At 48.9% G+C, this 20,365-nt stretch overlaps 1 long non-coding RNA gene across 2 annotated transcripts; it reads right to left on the bottom strand.

Annotated features, from left to right (window-relative positions):
* Positions 1 to 492: 492 nt before the first annotated feature.
* LOC134478654 (uncharacterized) lies at positions 493 to 18,655 on the bottom strand. Of its 2 annotated transcripts, XR_010051403.1 has the most exons (5): positions 18,400 to 18,655; positions 16,212 to 16,290; positions 5,494 to 5,701; positions 1,315 to 1,369; positions 493 to 942 (listed from the first exon to the last, which is right to left on the bottom strand). It is a non-coding gene; the product is annotated as an uncharacterized LOC134478654 (long non-coding RNA). The 2 variants fall into 2 exon arrangements; XR_010051402.1 differs by having other exon boundaries at positions 493 to 1,369.
* Positions 18,656 to 20,365: the final 1,710 nt, after the last annotated feature.

Genomic DNA, 20,365 nt, shown 5'->3' with positions numbered 1-20,365 from the left:
ACAGGCCTAACAAAAGCTGATCATTTTCCTCTAAACCATGTCCCTGGAACTTAACTTTCCATCTTTTTTGGCTGCCCACCAACGTGTCAACATAGTCCTGACCATTAATGAACATGAAAACCTAAACTGTCCCAAAGGTTCCCTCATGGTTCATTTCCAAGTCTAGGAAGCATAGTTCCTGCAGTGCGTTTCTGTCACGCACGGTTTGGCAGAGCTGCAGGAAGCTGGGCCTTTGGAGCTGGAGAGACAGGAGGAGTCGGTCTCCCCCCTGGCCCTAACCTGAGCATCAGTTTGTCCACCCATGAAACCTTGTATCTGGGCCAGGCGCCTCAAGGGTGAACCAGGGCAATGGGTGAGTGTTCAGCAGTGAACCGTCCACTTCCCCAACGGTTGCTGGATGGACTCTAGGAATCTATGAGTGATCAGGGCCTCTCTGCCCCCTACTCTATGGCAAATGACACATGCATGGCTATTGGCTATGAGGACCTGTGCTGGATGTGAGAATCCTTTATTTAAATCATAATTGGGAGTCTGACCTCTAAGGTCATCTTGTTTCACCTTGGAAAGGGTCCTGCACTGTAGCAGGAGCTTCCCATCTGGGTGCTTGCTGGTGGTCAGGCAGCAGGCCCTGAGCTGTCCCCTACAGCTTGGCCCCCATGCCCACCCTGTCCCTGACCCCAGGACCTACGGACATAGAACGAACCAGACAGTGTTTGTGGGCCACTGTGACTTTCCAGGAACAGAAGTGAGGTTCAGAGGTCCTCCGCAGGGGACGTCCCTCAGGTCCTGTCCTGTGGCATTTACAAAGCTGCTCTCCTACTTGTGACCCTGAGACCGAGGACCGGCGTGTCCGTGGCCTGCACACTCCATGGGGAACTCTGCTGCCCTTTGTTCATTGTACGTGGTCCCGGCTTCCCCACCCGAGGTGTGGATGGAGGATTCCTGTTCAAAAGACAATCAGCTGTTTTGACTGCCGTGAATGGTTATCAAATTCCTTACCACTTCTTTTTTCTTAAACTACGGAGAGCAGCACTGCCTCTGCACACAGAAGTCCTTGATTTTTTGTAAGAGAAAGTCCCCAAATTAGGTCCAGGTCACCTGGGTACGTAGCACCTGCTTGCAGGTCCCAGGGCCTCCGGGCTGCGCCTGGCCCAGCTGCCGTCCTTCGAGGAGTGGGCTGGGTTTGCTGCATGGCAGCTCGGGTTCTCCTCGATGGTACTGGACCAACTAGCACACAGCTGCGTTCCTAATTCCCTCCCCACCTGAAGGATAGAAAATGGATTTTTCTCTTTCACACAGAACGGTGGCACATACTTCTCTGGGATATCACGGTGGCTTCACGAAAACAGCAAGGCCCCGAGTTCCTTTCCTAGTATGGAAAAAAATACACAAAAATGAAACAAAAGTGATAAAATAAAATATGAACTTAAAGAAATCTCCAATAGATGACATGTAGACATAATCCTTACTGTTATAAACTAATATTGGTCACGAGGGCTATTGTTTTGTGCAGCCAGAGATACTCTGTGAAGCCACAATACTCTGAAGGCCTTGACATGGTCACTTTTCTTCATATGATTTCCACTTCATTGTTTTCTGACTGTATTTGATTGGCTAATTCAATTTAGGAACTGTTTGGTTGCTCCAGACATGGCCTCACTGTGCAGTTCAGGCTGGCCTTGAACCCACTAGGTTGCTTAGGCGTTCTCCTCCCATATAGCGATCTTCCTGCCTCAGCCTCCCCAGTGCTGGAAGTATAGGCCTGCACCACACACCTGGCCAGTTTGTATATGTCCAAGGAACAGACAGAACTGCTGATATCCTAATTCCCACATCCAGAGCTGTCCGATGTGCACTGAGTTAACGAGGACAAAGAAACACAAAAGTCTAAACCTGTTCATTTAGAAAGAGTGTCAGGATCCTTAGTGGGAAACCACTGTGGCTGTTCCTCCAGAAGCATTCAATCACCCGTCTCCCACAATGTGGGGAACACCATTTCTCCACGTAAACTCAGATTTCGGAGCCCACCAACCACCCTTTATTCTAATCCAAATTTGGCAACTCACTTAATAGCTGAGCTTCTGTTAAGGGAATCATTTCTCAGCTTTAATAATGAATGCACTTGTCTGGTAGTAATTTGCCATCGCCCCTCTCAGGAGGACTTCACAGCTCATAGCGCTTCACACGCACTGTCAGGACCACAAATGCACAGCGCTGACCTCTTCCCACGTGTGGGTGCGGGGACACCAGAATTCAGGGTTGTAGCACACGAGAGTCGTGCATGTGTGACTCTCACACCTCAGCTTGGCCAGTCAAAGCTCAGGGATTTTTACAAAACTATCCATGGAGGTTTTCCTGCTCATTCTCCCCCAACTGTTTGACATTATTGCCAGTTCTGAATGATGTGGGAATTTTCTGCTCAAAGTCACCCTCACTTTTTGTCGTCCTGTGATGTACCCTCATCCCCATCATCATCATTTTTGTGGGTAGGGTTGCACAGCTGAGTCCGAGAGGTGAGCACCTACCTGTATCTCAGTTGATCCCCTCTGAAGCGCCCATCCTTCCAGGCTGACTGTGTCACCATCTCCCAGGATGGCAGTGAGTGACACCCATGTCTGCCTGGTGACACAAGCATGTCTGTTGCAGCATGACATCAGCATCCCTGAGTCTTCTGTACACATTTATACTCTTTTTTTGTCTTTTTGAAACAGAGTCTCACTGTGCGGTTCAGGCTGGCCTTGAGCTTACTTTGTAGCTCAGGCTGGTCTCAAACTCGAAATCTTCCTGCCTCAGCCTCCTGAGTGCTGGGGTTACAGGTGTGAGCCACCACACCCAGCTTTACACATATATATTCTGTCTAAACCGCAATTTAACTTGTATCCCATGCTTTCTACCCTATTTCTTTAGGGGCCAATTTTTTGCTAAGTTTTGTTTGTTGAGACAGATTCTCACTGTGTAGTTCAGGCCTCTCACTCATCTGTCTCAGCCTCCCAGGTGGGATCATAGGCCTCCACCACCATGCCGAGTGGTTTCCAGTTTTGTGCTGGAAAGTCGGGGTGCCTGACCTCTTTAGAAGAATAGTTCCACTTGGGGAATAAAGAAATGCCATGCAAACCTTCTGTGGCAACTTCTTGGACGCCTGCCTGGCATGGTATCAGACTGTCCAGAAGGTGTGGTTCCGGTCACTCAGAGCCCATCGGCACTGAGCAGGGGCCCTGGCCTAGGGCAAGTGCCTCCTGAGCAGCTTGGGCCTCACCTTCCCATCTTGCGCTGGCTGCTACCCTCAGCACCCCAACCCCACACCCCTGCCTGACTCGCAGCAAGTAGGGGACCTTGCTCCTCCCACAAAAGTGGGAGGTTCCCAGAGAGACCTTGTGGCCTGGCTTTGTCTGGAGTCACAGATGCCCCTCCTCAACTTTGGCTAGTGCTGCCGGCCATGGAATAAGAACAGACAAGGATTCCTTCTCTGGCCCTGGCTGTCTTCTGCAGATTCTGATGAACTCAGCCAAAGAGAGAGCTGAGGTAGCAATCCCAGCCCTGAGAACCACTGCGCTGAATGACTGCGTGAGCATGAAAGAAAAGCATTCACTGTTTCCTGTGATCTCTGTACTGGGAAGGCCGAGGCAGGAGGGTCGCTGCAAGTTCAAAGCCAGTGTGAACCACATAGCAAGACTCAAGGAAACAAAAACAAACAAAACCCACCAGCATTTGCAGCTGTTATTAACAGTTGACTGGCCCAGTGTTACCATTCATAACCACCCTCTGGCAGGGAGCCATCACTGTGTGTCTGTGGTTTGGTGAAAGTTCAGACAAGAAATATTTTTGTCTAAACTTTTAAAACTGATCTGCTCCCTGCACCCCAGGGTGACTTTGCACCTAGAGATGGTGCAGAAGCAGAGTGTGGGGCGCCCCGGGCTCAGTCGTTTTGCAAAGCTGTGCACCACCAGCCTCTGTTGGATTCATTTTCTGTCATCCATGATGGTGTCGTCACGATCATCAGTCACAAAGTGTCCCTGAGCAGCACACGGCCCCGCCTGCCACTTGTCATCGAGTTCCCAGTGATTTTCACCCCCAGAGAATAAATTGCATCCACAGTGTAACCACAAACGGGGCTCCTGACCCAGGCTGAAGTTAGTGAAATGAAACACAGTCAAGGCGAATGGCAGAAATAAATCCCAAAGGAGCGGTTCATGGGGTCCCCGACTTTCACTTCTCTAAGGCCTCAGATCGCAGTTCAGACGGACGCAATGAGGAGCAGAGAATGAGGGCAAACATGTGCCTAGCATGGGTTGCGTCCCCACACCCTGGGTGAGGACGGTCTGGGGCATGCAGGCACCTTCGGGACCCCCTTACACCCTAAAATGTCCATTGGCACCATTTACTGGGCCAGGAACTGGGAGAGCCCTCTTTATATTTCACACCGAGGAAAAGGTAAAGTCAGGGTTCTTCTAGGGCAAGGAGGGCTGTCCAAAGTACAAACTACAGGAAATCAAAAATAGATATTCAAAGAGTTTAGAAAGAGGCTGGGGCTGGTAATGTGTACATGTAATCACAGCACTCTTGGAGGCTGAGGCAGAAGCTACCAGATCAAATTGGATTCCCTCCTGGACAGCTTAGTGAATTTAAGAGACCCTATCTAAAAAAAAAAAAAAATCATAAAAATATACTTAAAACAGTGAGTGTTAACCTTGGTCTGCTCTGAGTATGCAGGCACCAGGGCTCTAGACCCTGCCTAATAATCTACTGGAAGGCTTGACCTTTGTGTTTGTTAGCTTGCTTAATTTGAGACAAGATCTGGCTGCGTAGCCCTTGCTTGTCTTGGACTTGGGGTCCTGAGTGCTGAGGTTGGAGACTGTTTTCTTTAGGGGAGGAGGAGGTAGAAGATGAGGATGAAGAGGTGACCAAATAATCAAACAAAGACAAAGACTCGAGTTTCAAAAACAAACAAACAGAAAAACCCCACAGCTTTTTAAAGCATCAGAAACTCACTGAAAATTCCCCTTTTCTTGATGAAGTGTGGAAGGCTGGAGTTGGATAGATTTAGTACTCTCGTTTCCAATTCACAGATTTTCTAATGAAACCCAAACTCAGAATGAAAGCAGGTGTGCCAGCCTGCGTAGAGGAAAGCTTTCCTCTGCCTCTTGGGAGGGGTGAGACTCCGCCCAGAGGGGCGCTCAGCCAGCAGGCACACTCATCTCGGATTCATTTCTCCCTTCCTCCCCTGTATTCACTTTATTTTTTTTTTTGTGCTGGGATTGGAACTCGGGGCCTTCACACTGAGCTCTGCCCCCAGCGCTTTTTTATTTTGGAACTGGGCTTCACTAAGTTGTTATATTATCCCGGTAGGGCTCAAACCTTCAGTCCTCCTGCCTCAGCCCCCCAGAGCGCAGGGGTCACAGGCATGCACCACCATCCCCAGCTGTGCTTTCTCACTAAGCTACATCCCCACCGTCTGCATCTTTAGAGAGGAAAGTGCACGTGGAGTAAACTCACTGCAGTATGTGACGGTTTGGAAACAACACCTCTTCTACTTCTGAATTCCTGGAGACCCTGAGCAGCAGCTACGGGGAAAGTGTGGTCACTCTGAAGTCTCAGAAGCCTGATGCGGGTGGGAGGCTGGCCCTCAGGGTAGCACATGTGTTGCTGGTGGGCTCCGGCCTGGGTCCGTCCGTCTCAGCAGCACAGGCGGTGGTGGTGGTGCCTTGGAGGGACGAGGGAAATAGTTCAAGTGATTGCTCACTCTTTATTTATTTTTTTAGTTTGTCTATTTGAAGCAAGGCCTCACTGTGTAGATCAGGCTGGCCTTGAATTCATAGTGATCCTCCTGCTTCAGCCTCCCAATACTCCCCCTTACAATGCTGGGATTCCAGGTGTGGCCACCACTCCCAGCATGTATGAATCTTTCAAAGAGCGAACTAAGAGAGCCATGTGGGAGACCCCAGGGAGGCTGCGGGTACAGGAAGGGGCCTGGGGATGAAGGAGGAGGGCGGTGGGGGGCAGCAAAGTGACCCGAAGACAGCTGCGTGCGTGCGTGCGTGCGTGCCTGTGTGTGTGTGTGTGTGTGTGTGTGTGTGTGTGTGTGTGAGCGTGTGTGCAGCAGCTTCCCAAGGGGACGGGGTCCTGATGGCAGACGCACTCCAGTAACAAAAACGGAGAAGTAACCGGGAGCGAGGGGCCCGGCCTCGGGGACCTGCGACACTCAGAAGGGGAAGGCGACAGCCTCACACAGTGACCCCCAGGGGCAGACATTGAGTGGCTGTTTCCAGATGTGAGATGTGGCTGCAGAGGTCTGGGAAGGGAAGATGGGCCTCTGGTTAGGGCTCTGCACAGGGTACAAGACGCAACACGTCTTCCCTCAGGAGGCTGAGGCAGGGGTAGCGCCTGGAGTTCAAAGCCAGCCTGGTCTGCATTGGGAGATCCTGTCTCAGTAAACAAAACACCAAAAGATAGACAGAGGCTGAGCAGTACAGATATGTTGTCTAAAATCTCTTCTTTAGTGTCTACTCGCTGATGTGCTACATAGATCTCTATCAATGTGTGTTTTTATGGGTGAAGTGGCTGCAGATTGGCTTCATGCCCCCAAGAACACCCCATGCCTGGGCACCCTGGCTAGATGGGACCTGGGGGTGACCCGCTGGGCTCAGACCTGGAACTGGAGGCCACAGAGTGGGCAGCGATGCCTGGGGTACTGGGGTGCGGGTGAGCACAGAGCCCAGATCCCTTCCGAGGTGGGTCTGCGTTGGAAGAGGAGGAGGAAGGGGCAGGGCTCCGTCCACACCTCAGAGAGGCCCAGGGTCAGCAGGAGTCCCTGAGCCCTGGCCTCCACCCTCCCTGAGGAGGCCCTGGAGCCCACCCTGGCCATGCCTGCCAAGCAGGTCACCAGGAGCGAGGAAGCCCTGTGACCACGCACAGAGATGGTGGCCGAGACCCACGGCAGCACAAACACAGCACCCGAGGCTGGACGTGAGCCCTATCCCAGAGTGGGAGTGGAGGCACTCAGGAGCCCGAGGCAAGGAGGGTCGTCGTTGAGTTCCAGGCCCACCTGGGATAGTGAGTCCAAGACCAGCATAAAACCCACAGCGGAACCCTGCCTCAGAAACCAAAGCAAACACCAAAAAAGAATTATACAAGCATTCCTAGAATCAAAGGCTTATATAAGTATAACTAGAAAAATAACTACCAATCAACTGTCAAATTTGTTGACAACCTGCTGTGACTCTAGAGCTAAATGGAAATGGAACACTATTATCTACTTTTCATTGCAAAGGGGAAATTGGGAATTCAGTGTTCACACAAGAATACTCAACTGTGTCTTACCACCAGAAGAGACACCTCTGTCACAGTGTGTTCCACATGGAAGACTTGGAGGAAAGATTGGAGGAAAGATTTTGAGAAAAATGAGTAATTTATAGTGATTTTGTGTGTCTTTTGAAATATTTTTTTCCTTTCTTTCTTTTTATTTTTTATTTTGAGCCAGGATCTTATTTCAAAGTGGCCTCAAACTCACGGTGATCCTCCTGCCTCAGCCTCTTGAGTGCTGGATGACTGGTGTGCCCCACCACGTCCCGCCCTGAAAATAAATTATTGTTATTTTTTCTTTGAGACAGGACCTCATTATCTACTGCAGCCTGGCCTTAAGGCTGGCCTTGAAGTCACAGTGATCCTTCTGTCTCAGCCTCCTGAGTGCTGGGATTACAAGCTTGTACCATTAAACCCATCTGAAATAAATTCTAATACAATTTTTTGTACCTTGAAAGTAAGCATGGTTATAAGTAGCATCTTTCCACATTATCTTGTAACTAGCTCTCCAGATTTGGAAATGTTGCCGGATTTCTTTAGGCAGATTCTTACACACAACACTCTTAAATGTAACATGTGTAAGCGCACGGCTGTATTGATTTTTAAACTTCTGTTGGCCCCTGCTTGCAGGACACGGTGGCTACACTCACTGCAGGGGACTGGTACACGCACCTCAGTTCTCTCCCCCAACCCCTTTTGTTAGCCCAGCATCAGATTCATTTACCCTGTAAGACTTTGTGAAGTTAATTATCATGTATACAGATTAAAAACCAGATTAGTGAGCCCAAGACCTATAAAACACGTAAGGCCATTGTACTTAGTGCGCTTTAGGATACACTGTCTGAGCTGTGTCACAATACTGTTCCTGGTTTCCTAATTTCTCTTTTATTTCTTATATGTGTTAAGTTTTTCATGTAAGAAAAACCATGCAAATGTACTGTTTTTCTAGAATCATTGGGGGGGGGGGTATTCCCAGCTCAATTCATAGCAGAAAACCAGGCCTTCGGGGCAGCCTGGGCTACCTGTGCCCAGCAGGACTCCGGTGCAGGGACAGCGCCCAGGCCGGACCAGCTCGGCCTCCAGAGCCGCTCTGCAGCGCTGCAGCCTGGCTGCCCCCGGATTCCGGCGATCCGCACCGCGCTGGGCCCTGCGGAGCGCAGTCCTCTTATGTGAGGGGAAAGGGTCTCATCACTTCGGGTGAGGCTAGCCCCGAACCCCAATTTCGTCGCCTGTGCTATGAACGACTTCTCTACCAAGAAGAGCACGAGGGAAGGCAATGATTTTGTGAAAGCGCCTGGTTTCCTTAGAGCAGAGGGAAGCATCGGATTTTCTGCCCCATCCGCACAGGGCACGGGAAGGCGGGGTCATGGAGCGGCAGGGAGCCGGCCAGTCCCAGGCCAGGAAGGTCTGCAGAGGGACAGCTCAGACCTCCCTCCCGCCACAAAAGGCCGCGTGTTCACTCCCGTCCGGGACCACTGCGTAGGAGGAGTCCACGCCTAACTCCTCCTACAACCCGTGCACAGTTCTCTGCATCCGGTTAAAGTTCAGACCCAAGTGTGGTGGCCCAGGCCTGTGACCCCAGCACTCTGGGAGGCTGAGGCAGGAGACAAGCAAGTTTCAGCCCGGCTTGGATAATTTGGTGATTTAGTGAGACCCTGACTTAAAATAAAAACTGAAAAAGAAAATCTGAAGAGGTAGCTCATTGTGAAAGCTCTGATTTCACACTCTAACAAAATAAAACAACAAACACCCCCCCCCCAAAAAAAAAAAAACACAAAACAAAAGAAACCAATCACTGCACCTTTCAGGTTCTTTCAATTTTTAAAAATGGTCTCCCCAATACTCAGGATTATAGGTGAGCACCACGTGCCTAGCTGGTAACTAACCTTCCTTCCATCCTTCCTTTCTTCCCTGTGCCTTCTTGATCCTTTTTTTTTTTTTTTTTCCTTTTGGTCTTTTTTCTTTTTATCGGTACCAGGGATCGAACTCAAGACTGCCTGCTTGTAAGGCAGGCGCTTATGCCGCTGAGCTAAATCTCCAGCCCCTGCATTCTTGATCTTTCTGTCACATTTATTCTAATCACAGTGAAAACCACAGAAAGGTTTACGTGAACAAGGAACATTCTCACGTTTTCTATAAGCGCCTCATTCCCTCAGCACCCTTTTAAAGATGCACGCTCGCTCATTTCTGTGGTAAGGACCCTTCCCCTGTGTCTCCGGGAGTGTCCTGCGGGGCATCACACAGCAATCAGTCTTCGGTGCCAGTCTGCCTGAGAAGAACCTTTGCCTCCGAGGTCCGTCCACTGAATTTGTTTGTATTGCTTGCGTACCGGGACACTCTACTGGAGATAGTTTTCCAAAGTGTATAAAAACTCCAAATATTGCAGAGAAAATGTTAGGGAGCCATCAGTTTTCTGATTCAACAGTCTGACTCAAATGAAATTCTTTTTAATGGATAGGAGAGAGACTTTCCCTGTTTTAAACTGTATTTATGCTCCCTGGTATGTAGATGTCTGACTCACAGTGGTGACCAGCGCAGCGGGAGCTCGTGCCCGCACACCAAGTATCTTGAGCATTTTTACTTCCTCTCCTGCCCTGCCCTCGCCTCCTGGGCTTCAGGTGGTGTGAAGACTGAAGACAAGGAAGCTTTTCTCTCACCTGAGACGTGTGTACGCTCTATCTAGATGTTGAAATTCATTGATGGAAGAGTCTAATTTTTGATTGTTTATTTGTTTTTTCTGTCTTTTTGAGACAGGGTCTCACTATGCAGTTTAAGCTGGCCTCAAACTCACAGTGACCCTCCTGCCTCAGCCTCCTGAGTGCTGGGATTGCAGAAGTGCACCAACCAAGAGGCCATTTTCTGTGACTCAGCCCCTGGGCGATTTCTCTGTTCTCTGCACAGAGACCAGTTGCCTCTGTATTGGAGATAACTGCTATCCCATGCTGGGAATTCCTCAGGAAGACTCCTGTAGGTAACGCTGGTCCCCAAACTAGAGGCTTCGGGAAGCGCACAGCTTACAGTATGTTGGTTGGGTGAGGTGCGAGTGTGGCATCTCCCGGAAGGCGGAATCCGAGGGCCTCTCCAAGCTCCTGCCTGGACTTCCTCTTGCTTGGTGGTGACTTCCTCCCTGGCCCACCCACGATCTTCCTTCCTCTCTTCCCCCAGGCGCTGGACACTCAGCCCAGGGCTGTGCCAATGATGCATGCTCTGGGGGACATCGGGCCACTTGCCCTGTGATGCTGCTCTTCAGGCCTCCCACGGGTCCTGCAGGGCTGAGGCATTCTGTTTTTTCCACACCTAGCTTCAGAGTTGCATTGCTTTCTTTTCTTCTCTCTCCCCCTCTTTCTCTTCGTGGTGCTATCAATTGAATGGAAGTGTTTTCCACTGAGCTACACCCTAATCATTAAAATAAGTTTGGTTCTGGAGGTCAGGTTTTGTTAAAGCACTAAGTTGCCCAGTCTGGGGTTGAATTTTCAATCCTCCTGCCTCAGCCTCCTTCAGTGCTGGGATCACAGGCCCGAGGACAGAGTTGTGAGATGCTCAGGAGAGGTCGTGCATCACCCCACAGTGCCCACTTTTCTTGCTTGGGTCCTGCAGTATGGGGCGGGGGGAGAGGAGCTGGGCACTGCTCCCACCTGCCTTTGCCTCTGGCTGTCAGGCCTGGGTCATGCTGCAGCTGTGCTGGGCAGGAAGCACCAAGCCCACAGGTGGCATCTCACAGGTGGCTCCAGGCTCAGGGGGACACAGCAGTCGCCACCTGCATGGTGGGCAGGCTCTGTGGGCTCTGATCACCCAGCCCTGGAGTCCCATGATGCATCATCACCAGTGACAGAGCCAAGGGTTGGAGGTGGCAAGTCTCTGGTGGCACTTTCAAGTGACCACATCAGGCTGAACTACGTGGTTTTCAGGTTCTGTGTGTCAATCCTCTGTAGACAGAAGGTCCCAACAGAAAGGAGACACGTAGGGCTAGAGTAGTCCAGTCCTGCATAAGCCACGATTTGGTGGCAGCCATCATGTCCCCAGCAAGGCTCTCCTCAGCTCATGTCCCATGCATGACATCATTCCATTCTAAGGACACATTAAATACAGATTCCAGGACCACCGTGTTGGGGGCCAAGCTCCTGAGCTGACCAGGCTTCAAAGCAGCCTGGCAACCTGGGAGCTAAAGTTGTGCATCACAATGGTGAAGTCAATCTGTTTATCTGGACTGGAAGAAAGCAGGCCAGGTTTCCGGAACACACCAATTTCAACAGCAGGACAATGAAGTCCCCCTGCTTTAATCCTTACACAGAGAAGTAGTCCGATGTGTATCAACCATCCGCTTCCTTCTTCTTCTGTCCCCCTGTCCCTCCCTTACAGGTAAAGCAGCCCTAAGGACAACCTGGCTGCTTTCTGTTCTTCTGTGTGCTCTGTTCAGCTTCTCTCTGGCGAAGGCACCAGCCTCCTCTGCCCACCCACAGGAACACTTCTGTTTTATGGAGGAACCCTTGGCTGCTTTAGAGCTGCAAATAAAAGCCAATTAAACTCACTAACTAAATTGTTTTGGTTGCCACCCTTGGCTGACATAAACAAGCGGGTAGAGATAGCCCGCTAATGTGCAGCCAGGAGTCCAGGGCTCCAGCAGACATGCAAAAAGTCACTGAAGGCTGGCAGCCTGCAGGTTGGCCTTCTTGGCTGCAGATGACACCAGTGCTGGCCACAAAACTCAGCCAAGGCTACAGACTCGCTGGGCGTGGCTGTGTGACCTTGTGCACCTGTGCGCTCCACTTGGGAGTCACGTTCTGGGCTCTCCAGCGCCTCCAGTTCCATGGCCATTTCTGAGATTCACTTCTCTTGCATTTTCCCTTCAAGCAGACCTTGGCATTAAATTTAGGATCCATTCACTTGTCTTTCAGGAGGTTTTCTCAAGCTTTAACATGCTATTGGGTTTTGGGGGCCTGAAACATTAGACATACAAAATGCAAAGGAGAAGAGGTTGTGGTTCCCCATTGCCCCATCTCCCCGTCTTCGTCTTCCCAAGAAAGTCACTTAGAAATGACTCATCCACTTTGTGCTTTGGCTTCTGCTTTCTTTAACCCTCTTCTGCTTATGAAGCCAGCTTTCCTCTCTTCTGAACACTTCTATTTTATGTAGTGAATCATGTGATTAAAGAATCATGAGTGAAGCCAATCAAGATATTGAAATCTTTTTGACATTTCCTGGTTTGATTTTGCAAGTCTTCTAGGTTGCTAGGTGATGGCAATGGTGTGGGCCAGGGATATGGCTCAGGGGCACTGTGCATCTGGACCACATCTTGATTATCAAGTAGCTTGGCTACTGAGGCATTGACACTTGTCCCTGAAGTATCTATAGAAATCACCAAGAAATTGACAATAGATGTAAAAGTCAGATGAATTCTAGTTTCCTGGTATCTTGTTACTTTCGTCCTTGTTGAGACAAAATATCTGACATCCAAAATTAAAGGAGGAAAGGAATTTAGTTAACAGTTTGTAAGGGCATCAGTCCAGTTAGCTGGTCCCATGGCAGAGTGGTACATAGCAGACATGCATTACAGAGAAGAAAAAAACAGTTCACGGTGGGCAGAAAGTAGCAGAGTGAGCAAGAGACAAGAGAAGACTCTTTCTATCCCTTGTATAAAGTCTACCAGGATTAGGGTGATGCCACACCAAACAGAGGATTCCTAGCACCCTTTAACCCTAGCATTGCATCATGAATCAATTACACACTCGATTCACTCATCTCTGAAAAAGACCCACCTATGACTACATGAGACTTTGGGGGGACATCTAGATACAAGAAAAAACAGTCTGACCCTGGAACCCCAAAGACTCAAGCATTTTTTATGCAAAATATATTTAGGTCATCTCCAAGAGTTATCAAAGTTCTAGCAGTTTCAGCACTGTCAAAAAGTTCAAGTTCAAAGTCTCCTTTGAGGTTTAAGGCAAACTCTTAGCTGTAAGCCCCTGTACAAATAGAAAGAAAGTAAAACACTTTGCAATACAAGGGCATAAGATAGACATTTCCACTCCAAAAGGTAAAAATAGAGGGACAGAAAGAAATGGGAACAAAGCAAATCCAAAGTCCAGCAGAAGAAACATTAAGTCTTGCAGCTCTGTGAACTCCAAAGGGTATGGATGGCTCTGCTCTACAGCATTTACAATGGATACAGACCCCATGGCTTCTCTCTTGGGCTGGCTCTGCTCCCTCCTTGCAGTTTTCCTGGCTTCTCCAAACTTCTGGGGTTTCCACTTTCAATTTCACACTCAGTTTCATGCACAGCTCTGTCAGGGCACACAGGCGTTCTGAGCTCTAGACAGAAGCTTTCCTGACCCCACAACTCTTGCATTCTGCATATACCTAAAACCAGCATGCTGCCAGCTGGAGTAGTAACCAGGTCACCTTCTCTCATGGCTGTAGGAGTCTAGTGCCTCTGAACCAAATCCCAAGGAACTGACATTCTGGAACATGGTATTCTGGGGCTTTCTTCTCAAAGCAGTCTTTCACCTTTGCAACTCTAAGCTGCAAAAGCTGGAGTCCTGTCAGCTCTTGTGATGTCCTCTTTCTGTTGTCTTCTTCTGAAATACTTGGCTTTTCTTGCTGGTCTTTTCAGTGTACAATTTTTCCTTTGTTCCATCTTTCAGGCTGCAATCTTACGAGAGCTCTCTTTCTGGCCAAACTCTCAGCACTTTAAATCATTCTGCTGGGCTATTTGCTCCTGGTTCTCAACATAAACCTCACCAAAAGCCCCAAACAGTAGCCATACTACTTCCTCAACATTAGACTGCCTTGAAATATCTTCTGCAAGATTAACTAGTCAACCACCCTTAATCTTAGTCTCAGACAAATTCTCTGGTGATAAGTAAAATGCAGACAAACTTTCTTCCAAGGCATAAGACATGGTGTTTGGAGTTCAACAGCCAAGCAGTTCTTCCAAGCAGAAATCTCCTGAGCTTAATTTTGACTGGCAGGATTTCTATTAGCCTTCTGGTCTCCTGGACTCTTATCAGAGTCTCTCACACAGAACAGCCTAAGGTGTACCACCTCTACTTTTTGAAGTGGCATCTCTGAACCTTAAAGTTAAAGGAATAAAAGTTTATTTAGCTCACAGTTTGTAGGGTTTCAGTCTGCAATTGACTGGCTCCAAAGCAGGGTGGCACGGCAGACAGGCATTGCAGAGGAGACAGAGTACGTGGTGGGCAGAAGGTAGCAAAGTGCACAAGAGACAGCTGAAGCTCTTTCTGTCCCTTTCAGCTTATTCAGACTCCTCAAGGTGGGCAGCACCCACACGCTTAATTCTAGTGCCCTTGATCCTAGCACTGAATCATGAATCAATCACACACTCCAGGTCCAGCCACCTCTGAAAAAGCCTACCTATGACTTCGAGGTGCTTTGGGGAGACACAAACTATAACATGTGGTTAGCCAAAAATTTGTTCAAAAAATATTTATCATGAGCTTACAACATGCCAACCATTGTTCTAGGAAAAGAAAAGGCAATTTTAAAAAACTTGTTGTTTTTATTATTGTAAGCAAAATGCCAGATCTTATTTGGAAGTCACTCTGGCTGTGCTCACAGTTAATTTGTAATGTATTTTGGACATAGATGACATAGATACTGAAAGGCTTTTTTCAGTAATAAGCTTTTCTGCCTTCCTTGTACTGCCCAAGTTACTGGAATTTGCAAATATTTTTGGAGATTACTTTCTATGAAATGTTGCCCCCAGATAAAGCATTTCACTGACTAAACCAGTAGCAAAATGCAATTTCTTTTAGACCCAGAGAGAAGCTGTCCTCTATCTCACCATTCCTGAATGTGTTAAATGTGCGCAGAATTCTTAATGTGACCCTCGTGCTATGATCACAGAGAGGCTTTCACAGCTGCCCCATGTGGCCTTTTATGATATAGTCCAGGTCAAGCTGACCTGACAAATAACTAGCGTAGCTGTGTGCCAGCCAGGAGGAATAGGCTGCCTCCCCCCTGCAAGGGCTACAACCTCAGCATTGATTAATCCAGCGATGCTCCCTGGATAATTAACCGCCAGTGACATCAAATGCTAATTGGACCCCCGACAGTCAGAGGGTGAGTTTTGCTTAACCTTGAATGTCGCTCAACACATCCCCAGGAAGTGCGGCTCTGCAGCTATCGGTGGAGTCTGTGTGAGAGGCAAAGGGTGGTCATGCAGTCGTGACAAGGTGGCCGCGCTCCCTTCTGTCAGTTAATGAAGCATTGAAAGTGCAAGGCCCGTGTTGTCGCGGAAATAATGAGACACACGAGGGTGCTGCTGGCTGCGACGGTGTTGGTGGGATGCACACACTGGCTGTGACTGATGTACCACACAGAACAGAAGTTACTAGAGGGCACAGGCGGTGTCACGTCGTCTACACTGTGCCTGGTCATGGCCACGGGCGTGTAAGCACTCGAGGCTCCGGGTTAGTTAAACCAAAGACTCTGTCTACACCAATGGTCTTGCTTCTCACCAGCTTCCTTCTGCTTATTGCAAAGAGAGTTTCTTGGGCCGATTCCTACCCTCCTGGTCAAGGCTGGGTAGGAGAATCAGACTCATCGATCTAAGAAAGCTGGATTCCTTCTCAGGACTCCACAAATGACTTCTCCACAAAAACAAGGAAGTGTGGGTGATGCAACATATCTACTAGCCTCTCGGGGTTGTCCCAGCCCTCAAAACCAGGAACGTGGATGGAGGATTGGGGAAGTGAATTCTCGGCAGTTGGTTTGGGGGGACTCACGTGGCCCCTTTTGTCTCCCCTCACCCTGTGTGGCTGATGGACTCAGGAGGCAGCACTCCTGGACTCCTGGGCAGAGGATGCATAGCTGTCCTGCAAACGCTCCTGTAAATCTGCTCCCGCATTGCTTATCCTAATATTTTATGTGGAGCCAGAACTAAAGACACCTACCTGTGATCCCAGGGCTTGGGAGGCTGAGCCAGGAGGATCACCAAGAGTTCAAAGTCAGCCTGAAACACACAGCAAGATCCTGTCCCAAAACAACAACCAGAAAAGTTACTCATTGAGCATCCTGGCTATAAAGGAAATATAGTTAAATAGATAACCAAACCCTGTAATATTAAAAGGCATGCTTGCTATGACTACTTCCAGAACCAGCTACTTCTTGTGTAAAAGTGATAGGGGGTCAGTCATTATGGTCACCTACCATAACTGCATGCAGCCACTGTCCTAAGAACTTTACATACTCTGGCTGTGGTGGCATGTGTCAGCTCTTGGGATGCTAAGGCTGAGGCAAGAGGATTGCAAGTCTGAGCCTAGCCTTCACAACTTAGTGAGACTTTGTCTTAAAATAAAAAGCGGGCTGGGGATGTAGTCAGTGCTCCATGGGTTCAATTTTTATTATCCCACCCAAAAAACCCCATTAAAATACTTTAATCTTGAGACAACCTTATAAATTAGGTATGATTTTTATACCCACTTTACAGATGGGGATGGAGATAGAAAAGTATATTCAGACATTTGTTCAAGGACACTCAACTAAGGTGATCAGAGAGGTGCATGACTGTAATCTCAGCTCTCTGAGAGGCTGAGGCAGGAGGACTGCAGGTTCTAGCTCAGCCCCAGCAGTTTAGAGCTTAACAAGAGCCTGTTGCAAAAAAGTTACATAAACAAACCAAATGAGCTAAGCTGTGAGTCAGCGAAAAGGTCCTGATTTCAATCCTCAGTACCAAAAAAAAATCTTTTTTAAAAGGACAGTGACTAGAAGACACAAAAGCGTGTCAAGCCAAACTGACTGAAGCCTAAGTTGCTTGTTCTCCTCTGTGTGGCCCTTTGATGTCCAGTCAGCACCAGGGAGGTGGGAGCTCTTCCCTCCTCGGAGAGGTGCCAAGGATTTCTGTAGCCGTGCAGATGCGGCTTTTGTGGCTTGAGATTTCAGAGGCGCAGAACTAAGGATTCACCGTGGCTGGTCACAGAGAGTGGGCCACAGATGCAGGGAGCTCTGGTTCCACTGCCCAAGGGCAGAGGTCACGAGTGAGCTCCCTGCAGCCCTCCGGTGCACAGCAATGAACTCAAATCCACTCTTGGACAGTAGACAAGGGTCTGTCTTTCTTCTTTCTTTCTTTCTTTCTTTCTTTCTTTCTTTCTTTCTTTCTCTCTCTCTCTCTCTCTCTCTCTCTCTCTCTCTCTCTCTCTCTCTCTCTCTCTCTCTGTCTTTTTTGAGACACTCTCACTATGTACTCCAGGCTGGCCTTGGATTCATGGTGACATTCCTGCCTCAGCCTCCCGGGTGCCATTCAGACAGCTGTGCCCTGCTAAGCGGTCTCAGAGGATAGGGTGCCACTCCATGCTGCTCACAGTCAGGGAGCCACCGGCCCTGCTCCTGCACACTCTCCTCCAGCCAAACCCGGTGCCCACGCAGCTCTGTACACGCCGCTCCTGCCAGGGTCTCCCTTCCTTCCCGTTTCCCGCAGGGCAGCAGTGTTGGGTGCACCCAGCCGGAGGCCCTGCAGAGCCGGTGAGCCCCTCCTGTCACTGCGTCCCGGTTTCTGTACAGGGTGCCCCCTCTGCCCGTGCTGCTTTCTCTTTGGTTGTGCACAGATTCGCCCCTAAACCAGCAGCTACCAGGCACCGCGCTTCGCATCCCGGCCAGTACTGGGCCTTGGGGTTCTAAACCCAGGGACCCGAGGACTCTTCCCTAGGACCGGAGGTTCTCCACCCCGAAGAGGGCTCCTTTTTAAGTTCCACGCCTTTAGAAAAGACGCACAATGATCTTCTCCACTTCTCTACTGGCTCTATTTTGTAATTAGCCCACGTGGGCAGTGCCCGATGACCACCTCATCGTGGGGAGCTGGCACAGGTGCCCCAGGCAGGGTCGCTCTCCGGCTCCCCACCCCGTCCTCGTCCCCTCCTGACACCCCAGTGGGTCTGTCCTCCTCCCAAGCTGCCTGCGAGGAGACAGTCGCCGCCTCTGCGCACCCCTCCTGCCCTGTGTCCACTCAGGACGCCACACTGCAGTCTCAGGCCAGCAGAACACATGGATTTCCCTGGGCTGTCTTTGAATTTATTTATTTTTTTTTTATTTATTTAAAATTTTTTAGTATGGGGGATTGAATTTTAATTTTTAAACAAATCTTACCGTAAACTTCCTTTGCATTTTGAGGTTCCCGTTTCCTCCTCTCGACGTTGCCCAACAGGCATCACCGTGCCCCGCGCACCCCGACAGGAAGGAGCCCAGCTGGGAAGCGGGTCCACTCTGAGCAGGCCTGGGCCAGCGCGGCCGGCACTCGGGCTGCTCCGCATTCCATGTCGTAACGCACGCACGGTAACGTTTTGCGTGGGGACTGCTTTTGGGAAATATTTTATTTTATTTAAGGAACTTCAAACCTATGAAAAGTGGCAACAAAAATAAAAAAATAAAGCAAGAGCAATGAATGCCAGGAGATGCTTCGTGTACAGCAAGAACTGTCAGCCTCAGCCACAGTCACCGAGTTTTCTTTCCCTTTGCTGTCACCGCCTCCCGTCGGGCCCTCGGAAGGGGCCGGAGTGGCCGGAGTGACACGGGCGCAGCTGCAGCCCGGCTGCCCAGTCCTTTCCTCATGGGCTACACGGCAGCCGGGGTCACCCGCACTCAGGTCTCCCTGATGTCTCTGTGCTTGTATAACTTTTTAAAAATGCACCAGTTCATCAAGAATTACATATTCTCTCCAGTCTCCTTTAATCTAAAAGGGTTCAAAAAATCTTTTGTAGCATCTAGATTGTAGATTCTAGGCGCTCCTAATTTTCGGAATGTAGAAGATGTTTTTCTAACTGTCAGGTCTGCAGCTATCTCCTCTCTCTCCCTCTCTCTGTCCACACCCTGGTCTCTCGGCACTTCTGCATCACTGTCCTAAGTGGGACGTTCTTTTGTGGTTTTCCTCCCCTACATTTCTGCGCCTTTCCTTTGTTCCTCCAGAAAGTTCCTTTCTTCTCTTTCATCAGGTCTGGGGACTTTATTTTTTCTTTTCGTTTCATCTCAGTCTCCCCATCCCTGTAGACACCCCTGTCCTGAGATGGTGTTATCTTTAAATACTGGAATTGGCTGGTGCTTTCCGTCTCCCCTGACGAGCATTTCTTTCCAGAAGTGCTTCTTGCAAAGACAACCACTTTTTCTTAAACAAGCACTATCCAAATTGTCACTGAGGAAGTGAAAATGATTAAGATGAGTTATGTATATGTACTGACTCCCCAAGATAAATGTATTTATGTTTTGCAAATACATACTAATAAAAATAAGTAAAAACAAAAAGTATTATAATATCACTTCAGCTGTCCTGGAGAATCCTACCTGCGGCCTCTTTCCCCTTTCAAGTCTGACCTGAAATTGTCAATTTGTTGGATCTTCTAAGATTATGAAAATGTCTACTTAGAGTACATTCTGCTGTTCTTAAAGCTATAATGGCAAAATGTACTTTGTCATATTTCTGGTCCAACATGCCTGGGATTCTTGCAAGTATGGCAGTCTATGCCTATAATCCCAACACTGGAAGGCTGAGGCAGGAATAAATATCACAGACTCAAGCCCAGCCAGGGCAATTTAATAGGAACTTGTCTCAAAATAAATAAAAAAGTTGGGAATATAGCTTAGTGCAAAGGCCCTGGGCTCAATCCCTAGTACCATAAAACAAAAATAGAAAAAGAGCTTAATTTATTTAAGGACATACACATGTTAAAAAATGGCTTTAATAAAGTGAAGTCCTAATTACTTCAGGATAATAGTATCAAATATAGTTTCTTTGGGGAGAAAGTCAGAACTGGAAAGGTCTTACAGATTATTACTTTACTTTCTGTCTTACTCCCTTGTTGCTGAGACATAATACCCAACACTCACAATTTAAAGGAGTAAAGGTTTATTTCAGCCCCGCATTTGTAGAGGTCTCAGTCCATAGCTGGCTAGCTCCAAGGCAGGATGGTGTAGCAGAGGGGCATCACAGAGGAGAGGTGTTCACCACCACGTGGCATCAGAAAGCCGAGAGACCAAGGGAGGGAGGAACACTATTCCAGGCCACACCCCCAGTGGCCCCTCCTCCAATCAGGCTCCACTTCCCAGTGTCACATTTAAGCAT

This window comes from Cavia porcellus, unplaced genomic scaffold (genome assembly GCF_034190915.1).
Source record: "Cavia porcellus strain 051 isolate PalLab524CR breed Dunkin Hartley unplaced genomic scaffold, mCavPor4.1 scaffold_14, whole genome shotgun sequence".
Lineage (NCBI taxonomy): Eukaryota > Metazoa > Chordata > Mammalia > Rodentia > Caviidae > Cavia > Cavia porcellus.
Note: the sequence above shows the minus strand (reverse complement) of the source record. Positions and strands in the feature narration are given on the sequence as shown.